The 24965-nt window shown below is 39.3% G+C and overlaps 1 pseudogene; it reads right to left on the bottom strand.

Moving 5' to 3' along the window:
• The window catches only part of LOC149198020 (E3 ubiquitin-protein ligase RGLG2 pseudogene), a 29583-nt pseudogene extending 5322 nt beyond the window's left edge, over positions 1-24261 (bottom strand).
• Positions 24262-24965: the final 704 nt, after the last annotated feature.

Here is a 24965-nt window from a genome sequence, read left to right as displayed (position 1 = left end):
TATTACTTTGGGGGGAAAGACTGTCTATATAGACATCTCAGTTACCCAAGGTTCTTTAGACTTCAGTCTTCTCCTTGGTCGTGATTATGTGTATGCCATGGGAGCCCTTGTTTCTTCACTTTTCCCTGTGGTTTGTTTTCCACACGATGGAAGAATCGTGACGTTCGATCAATTATCGTTCGTTCGTCCACAAGCCCCTCCGGCGCACTCGTCCTTCCCTCCTGGCTTTCATCCACAAGTTGCAGCTGCCTCGCCGCAAATCAACTACGTGGCCACCTACCCCGTGCCCGTACCCAGTGATGACACCATCGTGCATAGTGTCCTGGGGGCATTAGGTCCTGATTTCCAAGATGTCGGCCTTCCCTCCAGAACCACTTTCTTGGGGGCCTCCACTTCCCATTCATTATGATGAAGTTCGGTCGGAGCATAGTTCCTTTCCGGTGTCAAGCTCCTTAAAAAATGAAACTAGGCTTAGTCCGAGGATAGTTCCTGATCTTGTGGCGACCTTGTTACAAAACGAAACAAGGTGGTCGAGCATAGTTCCTGATCTTGTCATGAAACAAGGGTTATGAGGATAGTTCTTTTACTGTGTCAACCTCATTAAAAAATGAAACAACCCCCTTTTCAGATCGAGTCTTTGATTAAGATCTCGTAAAATCCCAGTCGAGTCTTTCCAAGATCTCGAAAGTGAACCTTCATTCCATCCACTTTGTCGAATGCAATGAAGCTTGGGGGGCATGTACCTCGATTTGCATTATTATGCTGGGGGAATGCGAACTTATAACAAGCATAGTTTTTCGTTTCAAGCTTGTGTAAACATGAAACCGAATCCAAGCAAAGTTCTCCACGGTTCAAGCTTGTGTAAAAATGAACCCATACCCGATTTACATCTAGTGATTGCCATTTTTATCCGCTGAATTCTGCTAGATGAGCCTTGGTTGTTTCATTCCATTGCTACCATCTCTTAGGCTGATCATATGCTCTCACTTGGTTGTTTATCCTTTCCTGAGGAACCGCAGCGATGAGTGGTTTTATTAGCCAGCCTCTTAACCATTACATGTTTTGAACAGTTCCACCATTACCGGAACCAGTTGCTACCCTTTATACCACTCGTTCCTCTAGGACGAGTCTTCTTTAAGCTCTTTTTTGACTCGTAAAATGTGAAAAGATTGCCGAGTATTTTTCCCTTTTTGACTCGTTAAAGAGAATAAAAATGGAGGTCTGCTTTCAGCTCTTTTCTGACCGTTTAAAGATGAAAAGATTGCCGAGTCCCCCTCTCGACTCGTTAAAAAAATGAGAGGTGGTCGCCTTTAAAGCTCTTTTTTCGACCGTTTAAACTCGAAAAGATTGTCGGGTTTCTGTCGTTTCGAACTCGTTATTTGGCTCCAAAACGACATACTTCTGACCGCTTTTCTACTTTTTCGGGTCGAAGTCACTATTTACGAAAAGTACTCCTCGATCATTTTGGTCGGGCGGTTCTTTCGAGTATTGTTTTATACTTTTTCGGGCTCGAGAGACACAAATTTACGAAAAAGGACCCCCTGGAGTTTTCTTTTCTGTTGTCTTTTCAGACTCTCTAAACAGGAAAAGACGCCAAGTTTTTCCTTTGTCAGACTCGTTAAAACTTAAATGACATCGGGTATCGTCGAAATAACACTTTTTCAAGCATATGCTACCCCCGTCAAGCTTGTCATCCAAAAATAATCGGGGTACCTGCCAGAAATGGTGGGGAAAATGGAACTGTAATCATAGTCGTGTCGGCAGTATGTCGCTCTTAAACATGGCATTCCTCTGCTTCGTGTCTGGGTGGGACCATCTCATCTTGTTTTTCACTGGCCTCCGTGGGTTTGGGTTATCCTATTTGACCTCTCATCTGCTCATTGCCTTGTCACCATGACCCCTGCTCATTTGATGTCAAATACTGCCAAGTCCGCTATCGTGCCACCGATATGTTCAAGAGAAGTTGACCTCTGCAGAGTTACAACCTACCCTTGACGCCTCACATACTTCTGATTCATCACACTAATCTTCCTTTGTCTCGTGTCGATGATGTGGGAAACATTATGGCCCACCTTCGATCAAGGTTACCTCCTGTCAACTTCAGCTCATTATCCGGGAAGGTGACTTAGAGACTCCCTTCAGGTGCCTTAGAGCCTGCATGCCTCAATGGCAGGTTCTTCGTGTTCGACGTGAGGTTTTCATCATTGGCCTCCGATCGAATGATTCCGCGGGTGTTCGACGCCAGCTCATTGATTCACATGCCGTGGATTGTACCTATAGTGCCTTGAGGGCCATTGTCATTATTGGTGGTACCTCTCGCGTCTGTTAATAGTTTTCATCATTGACTGGTAATCAGACGATGTTCATGCATGTTCGACTCCAGCTCATGTATTCACATGCTTGAACTTGTACTTTGTTCGGGTCGGGACGGAGTGCAAGACCCTGGATCCTTGTCTGTTATGGTCCAGGTTGCGATTTTGTGGATGATCATTACATGACTCATTGATGGATGGCTGCGCCCATACTTGAGTCTTCATGGATGGCTGCGACCATACCTTATCATTATTCTGGTCCCTTTAAGCTGGGTGGCTGCGTCCATTCCACAGACCTTTTCGCATGTCTTTTGGATGGCTACGCCCATGCCTAGACTGCGTGTACTTGATTATCAGAGATATTCGGTCCTTCCTGGTGGTGTTCCAGTTCGGCAAAGCGTTGTAAAGCATTTCACCCCTCCCACTCTCTCGGTCTTCATGCTTTAGGGGGCATCTGTTACACAGTAATTTGTCACTGTCTCCCTGTCATTCACCCTACTGTGTCAAGAATTCACAATAATCAAGTTCATGCCTTCTGAACTGGCCCAAAACCTACTTTTCCAAAGTTTTACTCATCAGCGTATCTGTTTCTAAAATATCTGCGCTGACCGGCGGCTCTCAGTATATTCAGTGCGCTGCCAGCGCGGAATCACATCACTTTTCCGCGCTGGTCGCATTTTATGAGCCAGCGCACCTCTCCTTTGTATTGGGTCGCGCTGACATGACTTTCCTAGTTATTGAGGCGCGACGTCAGCGCGTCAGTCGCCTTATAATCCGCGCTGATCCTGTTTGGGCGAATTTGTTCCAACAGCCAGCCTTCCAGATTATTCCAGGCTTGGTTGTTGGCTTTGTGAGTATCGACTCCCTTCTATGGCATGTCTGTTCGACTCTTTGCAACCACTTCCCTCAAGGATAAGCTCATCCTTCCACCTTTTTAGGAGGCTCCTTCTCCTATATAAACTTCCACCATTACCATGAGCAGCTAGTTTGGAATAGCTTGGATTGTGTAGAGCTTATAGTGCTCAGATTGCTGCTACTATAGGTATTTGGTGTGCTAAGTGTGGAAGTGCATGATAGCTTAGGGAAGGTTGTGTTGTGTTGCTTGTGTGAGAGAGAGAGTTTCTTGTCTTGGGAGAATCATTTCCAAAGGTGAATGCTTGAGACACTTGCTGACTGGCCCCTCCTGAGAAGGTTACCGACGTCAGAACATTTGGTTGTACTCTTCTCTGTTTGATTAATAATAGATGACTGCTATTATTGTTCCATTCTCATTTGTCTATGCAATGGTTAAATGTGAATTACATCTTTTCTGACTGATGTATGGTTGCTTTTATTAGATTTCACGCTTGTGTTTGTTTCCTCTTCGTGTGTGCAGGTGTCTATTCGCGGAGATCGCGGAGGATCGTGACCAGCCAAAGCGAAGGAGTGAAGGTGGCATCTCTTCATCAAACAACAGCGCTGGAATCCAAGTAGGTGCTCTTTACCTCTTGTTTAATTGCAATTAGGAACATGCATAGTAGCATTGACTGATTGTTGCTAGACCCGTGCTGGGCTAGTAGGGATCGCCTCTATCCGTAGAGGGGATTTACCTCTCCAACACCAGGTATTATTAACATTAATAATATTATGGCCTCTGCTGCTGTAGTGTACCCATGATGGCCACATTTAGACTGGAATTCTCTTGAACCATCATCACGAAGCTCCCATTTGTATAACTGAATCTTTTGATTGATGCCATCAAGCAACTTTCCATTAAATGCATTCAGATAGTAAACAGAACCCTTTGTCTCCTTCTCAGCAACAACTGCAACATGTGCCAATACAACGACACCTAAAAATCTAAAACACAGCGGATTCTGATAAGTATGACAGCTGGGTGAGATTTGCTATGGATCAGCACAAAATCACTTAGACCGTGTTTCGCTACGAAATCACCAGAAACATGTTGCGCTGCGAAAACACTTAAAACTGACTTATGCGCTACGAAATCATCTAAGGAGATTTGTAGCACATAATAACCTTTGAACAAAGTTTACACATGGAAATTGTGTAAATTATGAGACCAGTGAAGAATGAGGATGCATAGTGAACTCCTTAGACTCAGACTCTAAGGCAAACAAAAACTCAAAGCTAGACTAGCACTGAATTTTTTTTTTTTACCATCAAACTAATGTGAGTGGTTTTGAAATTAGAATTCTTAAGTGATAACAAGTTCTACAAACACTCATTTTCATTTTTATCACCAATTGGAAAAAAAATGCTTGAATATCATATTTTTTTGGCTTGTGGGCTTGATGAAATTTCTGAAAACACAGATGGGACAATCAGTTTTTGGAGGCCTAAATGATTATATTTTTAAAACATGTTTCTATCCTAGTTATTCCTTGATTTCTATTTTCCAACCCAATTTGAATCACTCAATTTGGATTTGAAACGAAAAAGTTAGAACCAAAACATTGACAAGGTGACTAGTAGGCAGCTCAAGAACACAGATGGTACAGTCAGTTTTTGAAGGGCTAAATGACAATATTTTTAAAATATGTTTCTATACTAAGTATCCCTTGATGTCTACTTTCCAACCCAATTTGAAACACTCAATTTGGGATTGAAACGAAAACGTTAGAACCAAAACATTGACAAGGTGTCTAGCAAGTAGCTGAGAAATAGAGTTGGTATAGTCCATTTTTGAAGGCCTAAATGACTGAATTTTTAAAACCTGTTTCTATGATATATTCTCCTATGAATCTAGTTTACAATTCAATTTTAATCACTCATTTTCAATATCGTATGAGGAAAGTATGATCAAAATACTGACTGTCTATCGTAAATCAACACTGTTAAAACTCTGTCTTTCCGGCTGTTCCTTAGAGTATTTGACCTATCAATTCTTATTTTCTCAAAAACATGTTTCTATTGGAGATAAATAAATGAATCTAATTTCATTTCCAATTTGAATCATTCGAATCTGACATGAAACGAAAAAACTATGCTTAAAATATCCACTGTTGTTCTAAGTGGAGTAATCGAAAATGACTCTGTTATGCAGGTTGTTCTAAGTAAAATTGAAATATCATATAATTTAATTTTTAAAACCTGTTTTTATTGGAGTTATACCTTTGAATTAGCTCTCATCTGGCTTTGGAATCACTCAATTTGAACGAAAAACAAAGAAGTTGTGATTAAAACACTGCTGGTTAGTATGGTCAACCACTGCTCTCCCGCAGGTAACAAATAAATTTTACTTTGTTATTTTCTCCGTAGATTTGTTATACATAGTAACTACTTGTTTTTTCTACATAATTCTTGGATTAGGGGAGCCTGATCACCTATCTTTCTCTATGATTTAATATTTTATTGCAGGTAGACAGTGGTTTTTTGCAGGTCTGTTGAAGCCCCGAAAATCGGGTCTACAACAAGGGGGATACCCACCCGGTCCGGACCTTGGTTAGCAGCTCCTTTTCCGTTTGTTGTAGTAGTTCCGACTGGGGATATGGGACCAGTTTCCCAATTTATGTGTGTGTGTGTTGAGAATTGATCTTTCCTTTCTAATAACTTCTAAGTAAAATGCTTTTATTCTAAGTCTAATTTATCGACATGCAATGGTATTCTAATAAACAGAAATATCTAATTCTAAAACTACCCCTAGATTTGATCGTTCAATTATGCGATCTAAAATAGTTTCTACAGCAATTGGTAATAAAGATCATTCAATCGCTATAAGAAAAAAATTCAATAAAGATGAACTGTTTTGTATAAAAAGTTAGCCGAACAGTTGTGAAAAACATATCGCATAATAAGTCACTCATATATTAAGCATAAATAAATGGCTATCACCGTACAGAAGTGCCAAATGATAACTCAAGCATTTAAACATTCATACATAAATAATTGAACATGAATATCACCATAACACATAAGCAGAATTTGTTAAGAGATAAAAGTACCATTTATAACGAGTTCTACTCATGAGCTCCAGCAATAATGATCTATCTCTTCTTAATCCAACATCTACTAAGAGTACAAAAGTGAAACATCAATAGTAGATATTAAACACAGATATCAATAAATCTTGTTCCATTCATTCATCAAAACCTCCTCGGACGGTGCAGAAGTGCATGTTCTGAGGACAAGTTTTTGACAAATTTTAGGACCCTTCTCTAAATGCATGAGAAGGGTTTAAATACTACTAACTAAATCTAAAAATAATTTATTACAACAATATAGGATACGGTTTAAATGACCGTCCTCATTTTAGGAAAAAATAAAGCAAAACTGTTGTTGGGAAAAGTATCCATTCGGAATGCCCCTATCCCACTCTAAGGTGTGATAGTGCCTTAGCAACAAACAAGGAAAACTAATTGAGTATTTCTTCTTTATGAAATGTAAATGAGGAGAAAGTATGTAACTAACCCGTGTCTTCCGCTAGTTTGTTGATCCAATCACTCCTCTCTTCAGTGGCTCTCAGCTCCTTGCTCCTTCACCGGCCCAGCTTCACTGAATTCCTGCAAGATCACAAGAGAGAGAAACTACACGAAGATATAGATATACATTCATAAAAAGCTCAAGATCAGATTAAGCTAAACATGTAAGCATAACAAAACATCATTGGTACACAGCATGTAGGAGAAACTCAAATAGTTTATTGATGGAATAAGAAATTCCAAGAGGAGATACAACCAAGTGAGTTCCGATCCAGCATCTACCTCCCAGCAAAGGAATCCCTTCCTCTCCTCCAACAAAGCATAAATCACCCAATGCACTAATCTCAATCTCAAACCAACAGCAATTCTCTGCAAAGTACAAAATTCCAGCCTCCTGAACCTCTGGGTGAGAGATCCATATATAGATGTAAGCAGAGAGGATGAGTCAGCTTATGTTCTGACTTGTGGCTTCTCTCTGTCAGTTCTTGTTTCCACTTGGAGGTTGAGAGCCTCTTACTCATCACTAGTCGAATTCATTGAGGCAAGTGTCATTGGAGAAGATTCTGGAAGCTTACAGGGTCTTTCCACCTCGTTGAATGAGTTTTCCATTTGTCATTTCCTGCTCAGCGCACGCTGGTAGTGCTTTTAGGTGCGTTGCAATGCACCCAGCTAGTGTACTGGGGTGCACTGCAACGCAGGTAGCTAGAAGAGCTTCTGAATTGATCCTGAATTGACTGTTTTTGAGTTGTTTTTGGTGGAGAACTTCTGGGAGAAGCTGTCATTGGTTGACCTTGTTCCTTTAGGGGCAGGAACAACTCTTTTAGGGAATTTTGATCCCTTGGATTATGGACATTTCATGCTCAATGCTGTAAGGCACAAAAATGTCTATAACAGTTGCCCCCTAAAGTATGAGGCCGTTTATCGGGTGAAATGCTTTATTAGGAGGATTCGAAGTTCATTCAATGTTGGGAGGAGGCCTGTAATAAGATACAATACAATACATTATTTTTCATACTGTTTTCATGATCTAGCTGAGGCGGGCATTCCCATGCTCAGCTTTATAAATTCATTTTTATGTACATAGGACAGACAATTGTCTGATGATAGACTGATGATCCTGCTGAAATCATCATCCTTTGGTAGGATGATTGTCTGTGCTGCAATGTTGTACATGTCAATGTCTTTATTTTTCCTAAATATTTATCGCAGCCCGAATGGATGAAACTAGATCCGGGGTCTTCAATCTCGTCCAATCTTCACTCTAAGTACAAGTCGATCCATGTGAGAAATGTTTTGAAGTCGAACATGGAAAGACATCGCTTGATTAGCGGTCAATGATGTAGACCGTTAACAAGCGCGAGAGGAATCACCGATAATGATAATGACCCTCAAGGTACTGCAGTACAATTCACGTGGTGTGAATAAAGGACTTGGCGTCGAACACCACGCAAAATCTTTCGGTCGAAGGCCATTGATGTATACCTGTCGCCGGAAGTGAGAAACTTGCCATTGAGGCATGCAAGTTTCAAAGTACTGAAGGGGGTGTTCCTAGATCAACTTCTTGGATAATGAGTTGATGTCGACAAGAAGCGATCCGTCAAAGGAGGGCCTTAATGTATCCCACATCAGTGACACGGAACGGAGCAAATGATTTTGATGGAGGTGAAAACGATCTGATGATATATGGTTCAGGGTGGCGGTCATGAAAGAATGAAGTATAATGTATGGTAGTGGATGGGACACGGTTGACTTCTCTGGATGACTTCTCTTGAACATATCGGCGACACTTGTGTGATGGATTGGTAGCATTTACCCCAAAGGTGGATGGTATGGCGAGACCATGGTGATGTGACCGGTGAATGAAACAACCCAACCTGACTCAGGCACGGAGCGGAAGTGTCATGTTCAAGAGCGACTTGCTACCAATAAAGTTCTTTGAGTTTCTTCCCAATTTTCCCCAGTCATTGCTGACTAGTACCTCTTTATTTTTGTCAAGCTTGAGGAGGATAACATATGCTTGTTCTATAATTTTCCCTTCGGGCAAACCCATCGCTATGTTTTAACGAACCTAGCGATAGTGAAACTCGTTCTCGCCTAAAGACAAGTTTGTCGCTATTAATGTTTTTTAACGAGTCTAACGACAAAGATAACTCGGTCCTTTTCATTTTTAGAGAGTCTGAAAAGGTATGTAAAGTTAACTCCAAAAGTCCTTTTTCGTCATCTAATCCCTTAAGTCCGAAAAAGTACAAAACAATACAGAAGGGATGAGTTTTCGATAGTTTTAACGAGCCGAACAAAACAAGCGCTCGATCTTTTTGTGCAATAATCCCTCAGGTCCAAAAAGATTAAAATCTAGAGGAGGGATAGCACTTCCGGTCGCTTTAACAAGCTGGAAGGCCAAAACTCGGCAATCTTTTCATATTTTACGAGTCATATGAAAAGAGCTTAAAGAAGACTCGTCTTTTGAGGAACGAGTGATAAAACGGGTTAGCAGCTGATTCCAGGTAAGGGTTGGAATTTTCCAATCACGGCAGTGTCACAAGGATGGCTAGTGAAATCACTCTTCGCAGCTGTTCCTCAAAATGGGTAAACAATCAAATGGAGGTGAATGATCGGCCAATGGAAAAGTGGAGGTGACGGTGCAAACACGACCAAGGTTTTAATGGCTGATAATGTTACATTCACGGTGGTTATTTACCGGAGGATAGTTTATTTTTTAACGAGCTTAAACGCAAGTTGAAACACTTGCTCGATCTTATGTTTATTTTTTAACGAGCATGAACTATGTGCTAAAACTGCTCGATTAATCCAGTCATATGATAAGAATGTCTCATGTAAGATCCCATTTTTTATGGGGCTTGCGCCTTACAAAGCTATTCCCCGCATCCTTTCGTTATGCAAGTTCGGAAACGACTAATCCTACGAGTTTAAAGGGTTAGACCTATGGGTTTAAAGGGAGGACCTAAAAATTTAAAAAAATAAATAGTCACCCCTTGCTTGCACTCCAAAAGGTTTGCATGCCCCCAGGTATAAAACAGAGTTTCAAGGTTACCCCTACTTTAGTCTGATAAAACATTTGTTTCAGCGAGAGAGGCCTACCTCTTACAGGTCACCCAAAGATTGTTCTATTAATCTTTCAAACAAAACACTTCTTCGGCAATGTCTACCGAGATAGACAAAGGTGATTGACTCAGTTCTGTCAACTCACATAACTTTGACAAGAGAATCTTATTCTAGAACAACCCCTCTTCCAATCACGGATGGGGTACGGACTAGTCATATTCTCCCGCGGAAACCTACCCTATACCCAAAGTTTTCCTGCCGAAGCAGACCAGGACACATGCCCCCTGGGTTCCAGTCATATCCTTCCGAATTACTCGCGCTCATCGGGAGGACGGACCGTGGGTTGAGACATTTCTTGCGTGAAGAGACCATTTATGGATGGTATATGACTATTTGCGATGCGTGATCCAGGAAATGAAAGCTGGTCCACGAGCTTGACCACTCTGCCTTCGTGCAGAAAACACATTACTCTAAAGAGTGAGGAGACGATGGCTCCCATGCAATATATATAGTCTCGTCCAAGGAGTAGGTTATAATCCAAGGGTCCTTGAACGACCATCACGTTCATTTGAACGGTCTTCCCTTTCAATGTGATAGGCACATTGGGGAGGATCCCTAAAGGTCGACTGGTTCCTTTATCAAAGCCTGTCAGATTTCTCTTTTCAGGCAAAAGCACTGGCGAACCAAGCGCTTTCCAAGCAGTAGAGGAAAGGATACTCACAGATGCCCCCTCATCAATGATGGTGCCAGCCATGACCATTCTGTATATTTGGATGATAATTCTTAATGGTATGCTTGCTGGTAAACGGGGTCTACCTAGTTGGTTCTGGTCGAAGGAGACAACTAGGTTGCTTGGTGGTGGGACCGAGTAGACGGCCGGGTATCGCTCTGACGAACTTCCTTCCTGCGATAAAGGAATGGGGGGATTGCCCCCGTGCTCATCGGAGTCTGTTTTGATGAAGAGAATTTGGATGGAGTCATCTTTATCCTCTTCAGTGACTGTATCATTCGAAGATAAATCCTCTGAAGGCAACACCGGGTCCACTGTCGCCTCGACCTTTTGACTTTCGTCGGGTATGGATTCAGCTGGTTCATCTTCAATGACCAGCGCTTCAGCTGACCACTTGAGCGGGTCAGCTGGATTTTCAACTAACGAAGGACTCGGCAAGAGTTTTTTATATCCAGGAGGAAGTCGTGACGGTGAAACCGGACGATCATCCAAAACTCTTTTTGCTTCGTCTAAGAAGGGACAACAGTGGATAGCATGATTGACTTCGCACAGTCTACAGGGAGATCTAGCTCTCCCTTTTTGTCCAAGGACTTCACTTTCGCTAGTTGACGGTGTGCATTCAACATGGCTATCAGAGGTTGATGCCACCGGATTGTGCAAACGGGGAGACCAGTCCCTTAGTATCCGAGGGATGCAGGTACAATCTCTGTGGAAATGGTCTCCCTTGCATATGACACATGGCGATTTAGGCCTAGTCAGTGCTGTGTGTGGATTTTTGTCAGATGACACTTGTTTGCCCCCAGTCGCTTTTGGCTCCTTCTTCTTCTTCTCTTTCTTCTTCTTTTCCTTCTTCTCCTTAGGAACTTGGTTTTTTGTTTTACCAGTTCCGTCAAGCGAAGAGGAAGGAGGAGAGGAAGAATTAGAGGAAGTAGAAGGCTGGTGGGTAACTCTGGACTGGTCTAACTATTGATTCGACTGTTCAGGAATAGTGGTGTTCTGAACGACACTGGTTGAGAAGAGCCAGACCGGCAAGCCAATTGTCAATCCTGGAAGCGACAATGTGGCCATATGGGGCGCACCAACATCTCCCCAAGAGGAGAAGGGACTAGGATTTCCACCAAGGGGAATTCCTTGGTTGGTAGGCTCCATTTTCTCAACCTAAAGATCAACGCAGGAAAAAGGGTATGAATATTCCGTTTAAAATAAATTTTAACGATGCTTGGACACAACTTGCTTTTTCAATTTTAAAGAGTCGAGAAAAAGCAAAAGATGACTCTAGTCTCCTTCGATGTTTTAACGAGCCTGAAGTGACAAATGCTCGGATGGACTTTTTCCGTTATAGAGTCTGAAAAACGCCAAAAGGAACTGCTCTGGAGTTCTAGGTAGAGGGTGTGCCAAACTTTTCGCAAAACCGCAGAATACTTTTTAAGGTACGGGCGGTCAATCTTCCCGAATGTTGTGTTCAGTGCATTGCGATCAGTAGGGCGGCCGACACGGCTTCCTAAGGATAAAGTTTTTATGCCTATAGGGGTCTCCCAATATATACTCAACGGTACGTGGGAGCACAATCCGTACTGGCGCTTATCGTCTCTCAGGAGGAATCACCCAACCATCAGCGAGATCGACAGTCACCAGGTTTTACGACGCCGGAACACGTCTCTAGCCTAGACCTCTATGTTGTGCGTTAAGTTACAAAGCGTTGTTAAGTTCATTCAATTTATTTTAGGTTGATCTTTCTTAGAAGTTTGCCTTTTTGGATCACCACGAGATGTATGATACAATTCCTAAATGCAGTCTAAAGATGATAAGCAAGTTTTTATATCTTTTCAACAATGAAAATCCTAGCTACAAGGGGAAAAGAAAGACACAATCTTTTCTCAAAGAGCATAGAGCACACTGTAAATGCACTTTTCCTAAATCAAAGCATGCAAACTATCAATATGCAAATGCACATATGCATGTATTTGTTTTCACTTTCTTAATATTGATGCCTAAAAAGAAAGCTGTTGTACAAATTTGAATTCGATTTCAAGTGAAAACATAAACAAGTTTCTTTTTGAAAACAAAAAGACGATTACGACACTTTATGATTTTGAAGTAAACACTTGTTTCGACACTAGAAATGCATAAATTCAAACCAAAAGACAAAAGTAAAAGCTTAATCAACTGTGAACAGCAAACAAACTCACTCCTAAGATCAAAACGACACCTACGACAGGTCTAGATCTAAGGGCGACAGTATGACTAGTTTACTTTTGTAATGGGAAACTGCAAATGATGTAACAAATACACAAAGAACAAATACAGTTTCTTTATACAACTGAAGCGGAATTGAGGCAAAGAAAAGGGGTTTCAGATAGGTACACTGACTGATAACAGGCTGCAAAAAACAGAGATAAAACTGAGCAAAAGGAAGCAGGGAACCACAGCTGCACAAGGCAAAGGCTGATCAGCGCACCCTCAGCACAGAGAAACTGAACTTCAGTGCAGGTATCCTTCACGGGACCTACATTGAAATGCAGAACCTCTTCACAGAGTCTGCACTGAAGCAGAAACGAGAATTGTCTCTGGGTTCTGGTCACGGTTTGCAGTTTAATCTACAGTTTTTGGCCGGATAAAAGCTATCAATTAGGTACAATTAGGAGGATGATTTAAAGGAGTACTAAGATCTATCACAAGGGGCTGTTAGAGCACTTGTGGATCAGTTGTTCAGATCATAAAAACAGGCCCAGTGAGTGGACTAGAGTGGCAGATCTCTACTTTGCATTTGAAAATGGCAAATGCATTTCGATTCGGCACTTCTGAGTTTATGAGAAGAACAACAATAGAAACACAAATAAACTAACAAGATACGGTCCCCAGCGGAGTCTCCAATTTGTTGTTGGGAAAAGTATCCATTCGGAATGCCCCTATCCCACTCTAAGGTGTGATAGTGCCTTAGCAACAAACAAGGAAAACTAATTGAGTATTTCTTCTTTATGAAATGTAAATGAGGAGAAAGGATGTAACTAACCTGTGTCTTCCGCTAGTTTGTTGATCCAATCACTCCTCTCTTCAGTGGCTCTCAGCTCCTTGCTCCTTCACCGGCCTAGCTTCACTGAATTCCTGCAAGATCACAAGAGAGAGAAACTACACGAAGATATAGATATACATTCATAAAAAGCTCAAGATCAGATTAAGCTAAACATGTAAGCATAACAAAACATCATTGGTACACAGCATGTAGGAGAAACTCAAATAGTTTATTGATGGAATAAGAAAGTCCAAGAGGAGATACAACCAAGTGAGTTCCGATCCAGCATCTACCTCCCAGCAAAGGAATCCCTTCCTCTCCTCCAACAAAGCATAAATCACCCAATGCACTAATCTCAATCTCAAACCAACAGCAATTCTCTGCAAAGTACAAAATTCCAGCCTCCTGAACCTCTGGGTGAGAGATCCATATATAGATGTAAGCAGAGAGGATGAGTCAGCTTATGTTCTGACTTGTGGCTTCTCTCTGTCAGTTCTTGTTTCCACTTGGAGGTTGAGAGCCTCTTACTCATCACTAGTCGAATTCATTGAGGCAAGTGTCATTGGAGAAGATTCTGGAAGCTTCCAGGGTCTTTCCACCTCGTTGAATGAGTTTGCCATTTGTCATTTCCCGCTCAGCGCACGCTGGTAGTGATTTTAGGTGCGTTGCAACGCACCCAGCTAGTGTACTGGGGTGCACTGCAACGCAGGTAGCTAGAAGAGCTTCTGAATTGATCCTGAATTGACTGTTTTTGAGTTGTTTTTGGTGGAGAACTTCTGGGAGAAGCTGTCATTGGTTTACCTTGTTCCTTTAGGGGCAGGAACAACTCTTTTAGGGACTTTGGATGCCTTGGATTATGGACATTTCATGCTCAATGCTGTAAGTCACAAAAATGTCTATAACAAAAACTAAAACTTAAACTGAATATAAAACTAAAACTGACAACTAACTATCTATGTATCTATTCCTTGTAATCGCAAGCGTTCAGCATTTGCTTGAGGAGCGTTGGCTGGCCGACTTCCGACTTTAACTGTCCTGCGAAAACGGAATCGGTAAAAGCTGGTGCCATCTTCTCAACAGAATTAATGATACATTTGAAAGTCATGCACTAGCTGTGTGGTTTTACCAAGTACGTCCAGTAAGAATCCCAATTCAACTTAGTTAACCTTTTGATGGACTCTACTTTTTCTTGAGCCTTCTGTCTCCAGCTTGCCTGTAGATGCTGTACATTTGGTAGATATCCTGGAGTGGTCTCTGATATTATATTTTCCCTGTGCAAGTTTTCATTGATGCAGTCAATGATATTATTTGCTGTTGTGGCTGCTTCTTCTGCCGATTGTTCTGCTTTCCTCATCTATGCATCCCACTTGTTAAAGAGCATTTCTTTGTGGGTTTCATTGATTATGGGTGCGCCTGCCTTTTTTCCTTCTTCTGATTCCTACCAAGCCAAATATTCAGTAACTCTTTTATCAATTAAATCATAATCATGTCGCAAGTCCACAACTTGATTAGTAATTCTATCGCTTATTTCGCAATAAGAGCTCCATTGTGATATTCTTTGGCACAATGTTTCTTGCTACTGTAGTAGTTGATCATTTAAGGAAATGGATTCTGTGACGAATTCTGTAATCTTAGGATCATCCTTGTGCATCTCTTGCATAACCTGTAACTGTTTTTCTCTTTCGGCCAAACTATTCTGGTATCCTAGCTGCATTTGTTGAAAGTCATGTTGTAGTCTTTCAAGCTATTTTTGTCTTTCGTTGTTGGCACTGGCTTCTTGTAGCTGTTGCTTCAAAACTTGTATTTGATCTTCTTTTTCTTTCAGTAATTGTTGTACCTCAGATGCTTTATCAATGGTCACAGAAGCATATGCTCCTATGATCTGAGATAATTTAGTGAGATTTTCAGTAGGATCAGTGGTGGGATCTTTCCAAAAGATGTCTAATTTCTCTGCATCATGAGAGAGCACACTTTCCAATTTCCTCTTCTTTCTTTGTCTTCTCACTACCACCTTATGCTGTGGACTATAAAATACATCAAGAGAAGGAATTTCCTCTATTTTGAGCATAAGTTCAGAAGATGGGGTAATGGGAATATGTTTCATTTCTGGGACATTACTGATTGTCTCTGTGACTATATCATTCATTGTCTGTACATTACTTTCAGGTGTCTTTGTGCTCTATCCTTCAGTATTGATTAAGTCATTGAATGTCTCCCATTCTTTATCTAGCTCAGTTCTAATTGGTGGTGGTTGGACGATGAGAGGGTGAAGATTTACCTGTGGAGAGGTCAAAACCTGTTGTTCTGGGTGCTCCTTAGGCTGAGCAGTATCTTTTACTGACCCTCCGCTTTTATTATGGTCACTTTCGGACCTCTTGGAGTGTTCTGATGTTTCTCTCCCGAACTTAGATTTAGACCTGTTTGTGCTTGAACTTCCACTGAGATTGATACTGGGAGTTGGTTCCCTCACGGGTTCCAAGCGTAATTTATCCAAAGGGATATTAGCTAACCTCCTTTCTCTGTACATTTTGAACTCTTGAAATTCTGCTGGAGGAAATCGCATTTGGGCCAAATGCAGAACTTCTTTAAGTGTACTTTTTTGTTGAAACATATCATCAAAAAGATCATCTTCTTTAGAAAACACTTTTATTTTGACTGCAGTAGTGAAATTCTTAACGATATCAGAAGGGTCGAACGGTCTTCCTGGAAATTTGAACAATCGTAAACATAACATGTTGTTTACTTCTTTGAATGCATGGCCTAAATCAAATAGTGAAAATGCCCCACAGGCCACAGGAAATTGCGGCCAAATGGCCTTTTTCTTATCCTTCAATCTTTACTCATACCTCCTTCTCCGAAAGTCTAATAAGCAATCTCTCGTGCCAGTAGTTTATCAGGAACATATAAAGGTAGGACATGAGGAGAAGTGAGACTTCCGAATAGCCTGAAATATGTGAAAAGTTCTTCTCCGAACCATCTCGCAACAAGGAGCATATCGACCTCCACTTTGGGAAAAAAATCTTGGAGGGTATTTATCATACAACATTTTGTACAGAGGTAGCATGATTCCATGACAAATCTTGTAGAAATACGGAATGAACTTGGAATCCCATAATTCTTTGTGACAAATATGAACGGGTAAGGGGTCTTGAGTAGTCCATTTCCAGCCCATTAGAGGAAACTTGGAAATATAACAGATTGCATCCATCACATAAGCAGATAAGTAGAAAGGGGGATAAATCCTCTGAGCGGTAGTTCTTTTGGACTGGTAATTCAAAATGGCTATGGCTAAATTGTCGAACAATATCTTAGCCCAATCCACAATAGTAGCATTAGTGGCAGCATCCAATAATGGCAGCCATTCAGATGAAAATTTGTTAACGTCTGGCTTTCCAAAAAGTCTACAGAGCATAGCAGCAGCAAAGCAATACGGGGAGGTGAGAGAACCAGTACTATACATATCGTGCTTATCCTTTTTTAGTGGTTCGTCCCTTCTTGACCAGTCCTTGGTGCATTCTGCCAAATCTTCATTTTCTTTAGCGAACTTCTCCATGAACTGTTTGTTATAAGTCGCCTGTGGCTCTAGTAGATGATACATGAGCCTCAAATCTTGTGGAGTGAACAAACCAATGAGTCCTTGACCCTGAGTCTTAAATTGTCTATTCGTGATATCAGCAATATCCAGTACTGTTATAGACATTTTTGGGCACTGCAACCCCAATCATATATGTCCATAAACCAAAGGCTTCTGGGTCCCTAAAAGTGTTGTTTCATGCCCTAAAGAAACAAGGTCAGCTGATTACATCATCTCCCAGAAGTTCTCCACATGAAACTACTCAAAACTGGTCAAAACCGGACCATACAGGTTGCTCAGTGCTAAGGGTGCGATGCATCTCACCTGCCCAATGCAAAAAGTGCGATGCATACTGAAAATCCCTTCTGTAGGGTGTGATGGGCGAGAATGGACAAGTGGAAGAGACAATTTGCAAGGTGGATGATCATGGAATCTTCCAGAAACTTCTCCTGTGACACTTGCCTCTCTGAATTCACCCAGGGATGAGTAAGAGATCATCAATCTCCAAGTGAAATCAAGAACTATCAGAGAGAAGACACTAATCAAAATCCCAGAAGCTGACTCACTTCCTTGCAATCATCTATATATGGATCCCTCATCCCAAAGATCGAGAGGCTGGAATTTTGTATCTTGTAAGGAAGTGTTGTTGGTTTCTTGGTGGAATATCATAGTGTTGGGTGATCTAAGCTTTTCGTGAGGTGAAGAAGGGCTTTCATGCTGGGAGGATGATGTTGAATCAGATCAATGGGTTGTAATCCTCTCTTCTAATCTTTATATCAATAAAGCTATTTAAGTTTTCCTCCACATTCTTGTATGTCTGATAATATATGCATTTGTGTGGTTAATATATATCTGGTCCTATATTGTTTATGATTGTAGATCTTTGCACTTTGAAGGTATTATGCTGCTTTGACTTTACAGGTACTCTTTGAACTGGAGTGGTCAAGGGAGAAGCGGCAAAGACCAGTCGGTGAGGAGAATGAACAAACAAAGAACCGAGCAAAGGATTGAGGTTGGTATTCTTTGATCTTCTCCTATCTACTTCTCATAAAGGAAAGCGAAAGTAACTTTAATATGTTTGTTTCTAAGATAGCTACCCGTCTTAGTGGGACTAGCAGCTCTGCATAGACACTAGATTTCCCGATAACAAGTACCCATTTGACCATGTCCGTGTATGGAAGAATTTTGAACCTTGCCACTATCCGGTGCAAGAACGAACATGCTAGTTCTGTAATAGATGCCTCAGATGACCCGTGTGAGCCAGAAATAGTTGTAACCTCCATTATTCTGGGGTTTTCTTCCTCGAGTAGACTGTACATGCCTTCCTAAGTAGCAATACAGGCATCTTTGTTACAGGTGGTGTCTATGTATAAGGGTGTCATCTCTTTATCTTCAGAACTTGGAGCTTTACCCTTATTTCCCATAATATTCTCAACACTGCTATATACACTTCTCTGCTCTTCGCTCCTGCAGTTTACAAATGAGGCAAGAGTAATGATAAGAAAAAGGTTACGGGAAAGCTTTAAATGCCGAAATCGTATAAAATATATCACCCTACGTGAAATGGCTCTTCGATAAAATCAAAACCATATTTCATTAATGATTGCCAACTAACTCATTAATTAACATTAATGCACATAACTAGGCATTGGTTTGTGGAAAATCTTTTTTGAACGACGAGCTGCGCAGATCTGTGATAAGGCAATTTTGCGATTTGCGAGATGTGCCATCACATGTCGGCAGTTTGAGGCATTTTAGCTTAAGTGATATTTGAGGCATGTTAAAACTATGATGCGATGAATGTCTTTAACGTGTGATTTCGCATCGTGATTTCACAATCTTAGGATTTCGTTTGTAGGAAGGCATCCATTACCTTTTTGCGATGCGACGCTTTTTATTAAGGGAACGGTTTTGTTCGAACTTATCATAAAACTCAAGTCTTTTTAGATTTTTTGGGTATTCTCCTAGGTTTTATGATAGTAAGATTTATTCAAAAAAGGAATACAAGTACTAATTTAATTTTTAAAATTTTTGAATAAGGGTCCCTACTTATTTAGTATTAGTAATAAAACTAAATAAGAAGGAGGGTTATTGCTGGCCACAACAAGGTCCTAAGACAATAAAGAAGGTCAATTTATGAACGATCGATTTTTGAAAGAAATTTTAATGAAACGAGAGAATTTCATCCAATTCATTACTCAACGGATTCATAATAGAAGAAATGAAGAATTGATTTCCATTTGAAGATTCATGTCATGTCTCTGTCGCCAAAACATTTTTCAAATAGATCATTTTTTTTAATAACATCATAACCGTTGTAACTTAATTTATTTATTTACATACTGTTTTTAAATAAAATGTTGTTTCTTTTCTGATTTCTCTTATATTTTGTGTTTCAGGTGTTGCTTCCTTCAAATTGTAGCCCATCCTTAGTATCAATGCAGTGAACAACTAATTTGTTTTTTCTGTGATTGCATTTTATAATTGTGCATTTTTGTTATTCCTTTCCAAAGGAACATCACTTTCGCACTTTTTCTGTTCCTTTCCGAAGAAACAAAACTTCTGCATTTTTGTTGTTCCTTTCCAAAGGAACAGTGCTTCTGCACTTCTGCATTTTTGTTGTTCCTTTCCAAAGGAACAGCACTTCTGCACTTCTGCATTTTTGTCGTTCCTTTCTAAAGGAACAACACTTTTTCACTTCTGCATTTCTGTTTTTCTTTTCCAAAGGAATAGCACTTCTGCACTTTCATATTTTTGTTGTTCCTTTCCAAAGGAACAACACTTCAGCACTTCTGCATTTTTGTTCTTCCTTTCCAAAGGAACAGCACTTCTGCATTTCTACATTTTTGGTGTTCCTTTTGGAAGAAACAGCACTTCTACATTTTTGTTGTTCCTTTCCGAAGAAACAACATTTTCGCATTTTTGTTGTTCCTTTCAAAGGAACAGCACTTTTTTGGTTGTATTTTTTGTTGTTCCTTAACACTTTTTTGCATGCATTTTTTTTTGTTGTTGTTGTTCCTTTTAAGGAACAACACTTTTTTTGGGTGTATTTTTTTGTTGTTCCCTACAGGGAACAACACTTTTTCACATGCATTTTTTTTGTTGTTCCCTACAGGGAACAACACCTTTTCGTGTGTATTTTTGCTTTTTGGTGTGCATTTCCTTTGTTGTTCCCTACACGAAACAACACTTTTTCGAGTGCTTTTGTTGTTCCTTTAAAGGAGAAACACTTTGGGTGTATTTTCGAGAAAAACCCTTCCTTCCTCTTGTGGGATTATTCCTAGTTTATCTCAATCACATTTTACTGATTCCATTTCATGGCATGAAGTACACTACTTGTATGAGGACAAGAATTATGGATTCTTTTGAAGCGAGTTAATATCATTCACGTTATGATCTTTAACAAGACAGCTCCTTGATGATAGATTATTTTCAAAAGAGACACAATTAGTTATATACTACTTTACTGCATTGTTTTCTGTTGTACATGATACTGATTGATCATCTTAATACCATGCTGGGTCCACCCTTCCTGGTTATAATCTTCTCTGTCTGTAATAAATGAGATTATGGGTATATTTTTTTCTATTGACATGTTCAACTTCTTCCACCATCCCTGCTCTTAAGGAGTATTGAGCCTCCCTCTTTTTATCATAAAAATGTGTAATAACAGAAAAACTTTGTTCGTAGATGGAGAATAGGGGGTCTCATTATGAGCCAGCCTACCATGTTCATAAGTTCATAACAAAGTGACATTCCCATTATGGCCACCAAACTAGGGTTATGATCCATTAGATAGCCAAATTATCCTTGGAACAGGAGGTCTCATCATGAGCCAGCCTAATCACTTTTGTTACATCCCAGTGAATGGTAGTGTGGTTCTCTAGTTACCATGCTAGCACACTGATCTCTTCTGTAAAACAGCACTAGAACTCTCCATTTCTAAATTGAGGATCTTGGCTTATACAGGTTAAAAAGCAACCCTGCCGAGGCTATGGACGCCTGCTGGCAGCAAAGGCTCTGCTTGTGGTATTGAAGCTATATCTTATCATCAATTATTACTATAATACCCTTTTCTTATTCTTTCTTTTTATCAGAGAAGTTATTTCCTTAATTTTTTCCCTATTTTGAACCTTTATGCATGAGAAATTGTTTTCCGATCAATCGCATCATTTTCAGCTAGAATACCGTCAGCAAAGCATTTTTTTGGCATATTGTTGTTCTTTTTTCTTTTTCACGTAACTTATCATCAATCCAAAGCGTCCTATCTCTTATTCATAACTATCTTTATACACTCTACTCTCATTATAATCATAAATCTCGCCCTCTTATCATTGATATGTGTACTCTGCTTCATTTACTGTTGTATTGTTCATTCCCTTGCCTTACCGTCAGCACAACACCTTTCATATGCTTTATGGTCATGGAATCTCTTTTCTACTTAGAAGGGAGAATGTGTGCATTATGGGATAGAATGTGATATAATTACTGAAATCTGCCATAACTTGTTGATTTGACAAAAGATTAGTATTGCATGTATACAAAAGTTTTCCTGATTGAAATTTTTAATTGCATCTTATCTGTTGCTATTCAAAACTAACATTGTGGATTCAAGAACATTGTATGTAAAATAGTGATTTGTTTACAGAAGAATAACAAGTATGAGGGGGAAACTCTATTCGTAGCATGACCACACTATTGCAACTAACAGAAGAGGCTCGAGCAACTCGCGAACACGAACAATTGTTTAGACATGATGTGTCTCCCTGGATTCCGCCTTTTGCATCACTTTCAGCACCAACTCTGCCTACATCAGTGTCAACAAATGCCAGTCCATATATGTCATTCCATATTTTTCTTTTTGGAGGTAAAACTTGAGGTAAAATAGCATAATTTTCTGATTTGTTACGAATTTAGAAGAATTTCATGAAAATCCATTGAGCATTATTTATCATCATTTATTCCACATCTTTACCACTTCCCATTTTTCAATGACATATCATCTTTTAGTTTGGGGGAGTGTTGCTTTCATTCATTTCTTTCTTATGACCATGTCATTAATATTCTTTATCATCCATTGCTATTCTTATTCATTCTCAACACCTCCCTTATTCCATGTTGTTTTACACCAAGCATAGAATTCAACAGATGGTAGCAACCACCTCAATTTGTTTTCTAGCATTGCATAAAGGCATGCTAATTTTTCAGTTTGGGGAGGAATTGCTACACATGATAGATGTTTTCTACTTTCTTTCTCATTTAAGGCATACAATTTCATTTTTATACAATGCAGAAATTGATTTCCACATATTTTTAAAACTGTGAACTCAATTCTTGTGATCTTTGGAAAACACTGACGTATCATTAAAATACACAAACCCAGATAATTTCAAGTTAAATTAGTTCATAAAATTTCAAAAATCATGCACTATCACCTACAGCCATTTTATTTATACCTCATGATCCATGCAACAAAATGATCTGATTTTTGGTTCATAGAAACATTAATATATTATACATCTACTTACAACATTTCAGCAAAATCTGGTTTGTATGTTTTGAGAAAATGGTTAATGAAGTTTGTTGTTACTTATATCATATTTTGCTGCAACTTCATATACACATAACTTGAACGTCAATGTAAAAATTGTTACGCCTTCATCAAGATTGCTAAAATTGAATATTCATTAATTGAGGAAGAATTCTTTTGTTCCATCCATTTCAAGAGTTGGGATGAACAAATTTTTTATTGTTTGGTTAACACAGAGTCTTTGGGTTGCATGAGGACATGCAATATATTCAGTTTTTTGTTGCATGAGGACATGAAATATATTCAATTTGGGGGTATGTTGGGCCATCAATATGTCATTATTATTATCACTTTTTAACGCCTATTTATACCATTCTTTATCACGTCATTTATCATAATTTATCATATAATTCCATTTTATAATTATTTATGCTCTTATGGACAAATATTATTTCTTCACCTTTATTTTTAATAAATTGATGATTATGCATGATCTTACCAATTATGGGGTATTAATAAATTGATTGTAACATTACTCACCATTTTTAGCCTCCAAGATATTTTCTAGATTGAAGATTTGATCTCCAGCTCATCATTAAATGTGCCAACTCATAAATTCGTTGGAATAAGAAGTGATGATTTTAAATTGGACGTTTTGGGAAAATGGAGAAGAATCTGGAAAATCCGAAACATGGGTTTTGTCCAGAACTAACCAAATTAGTTTTTCCATGAGCTGTTTTTCCCAAATTCGGTCCGTACTAAGAGAAACAGAAGGTTCTCTGAAGACGTTTTTCTCAGATTTGTTGTGTGGTTGTTTTCCAAATTATACCAGTTGCAATGCCAAATTCAACCTGTTCCTATTGAATGATTGATGGAAAGATATTTCAAATATGATCTTTCTTATCAATTTGTTGAGAAAAATCCAATTTTGTAATAAAAATCATATTGTAATCATATATGTTGTAACTTCTCTCTGCTCTCTGTGTATTTAAATGAGAACAGAGATCAGAGAAGGAATTAATGGATTCATGATTCATGATGGATGATTAGAAGAGAATTATATGGATTGTTATAGTAGAGATAGATAGGGTAGGATTGGAGGAATGGAAGAATTACTATTGAGAAATTGTAACTGTTATTGTTAACTCTCGTTGCTGAAGCAGATAACAAAACTACTGTAATGTTTATGCAATGATTAACATATAAAAACAGCTGCAGTTCCTTTGCATCTCCTGAAGTAATCCGGCGGTGCTTCACTAGCAGCTAAGGGCCCGGCCCTGGTGGATCCACTTGCTTCTTGTATCATTATTTTACAGTTCTGTGTGATGGTTTGATTTCTTTTTCATTTCTTTAATTTGTTTTATTCAGTAATCTTCTGTTTCTGAACATTTCGCTGAGTCGCCTATTATATCAAAATCGTGATTGGATTGCATTGATAGCAAGATTATTATTCCTAACTTAAAATGTCATGTTGTTCATTCTGAAATAATATTGCGCTGTCTAATTCAGATTCTGTTGTTCATTTACAGTTGCGATTGTTGTTCATTTAACTACAGTTCACTTACAACTACGATTGTTGTTCACTTAATTACCGTTCAATTATAACTGCGATTGCCATTCCTATTATACCTATGGTTAATGTTCATTCTACTAGGATAAGATTGTTGATTCAGTTTAATTTACAATCGTTGTGTGTTTCCACTTAATTAGCTTCATTGTTCCGTTATATTTCAGATTGTTGTTCATTTCCATTAATTTAGCTTTGTTGTTATCTCTTTCATGCAAGGATTTGATTTCACCTTTTAACTGATATTGCAGCAAGTGTGTTTTAGTAAGTATTTCCAATTGAATTGTCATTTCCAGTTATTTTCTTTAGTGTGGATTGAATGATCAACAATTGTAAAGGACACTGACTACCGCTGTCTAAGTTCTCAGATTGGAGATCTTGCCTATGATTGATTTTCATTTTCATCAGATTACAAAGGAGAGAGTTATCATTACTGAGTCCTCGACTGATGATTGTTTGAGTAAATGATTTAGTTACAGAACATTTCAGTTTCTTATTGTTTTGATTAGATTTTGTTTCCAACATTCATTTACATTTGTATTTTAAGCACTATACTGCAAAACATTACTCTTGAGCAAGTGACCGCCTCTGATTGAGTACACTCTTGAAATAGAAAATTGTCTCTGGATTGACAATTAATGTCAAGATAATTAGGAGTTAAAAAGACACATTTTATCATTTTGTGATCCCGTGAGCCGCGCTGCAACCCTAGAGCGTCCCTGCAAGCGCCCTCCCTCATGGAGCCCGGAGGCGGC

Source organism: Pinus tabuliformis, chromosome 2_2, assembly GCF_031772625.1.
Source record: "Pinus tabuliformis cultivar Carrire ecotype Pingquan chromosome 2_2, CPIR1, whole genome shotgun sequence".
Classification (NCBI taxonomy): Eukaryota; Viridiplantae; Streptophyta; class Pinopsida; order Pinales; family Pinaceae; genus Pinus; species Pinus tabuliformis.
This window is presented reverse-complemented; position numbering and strand designations above follow the sequence as displayed.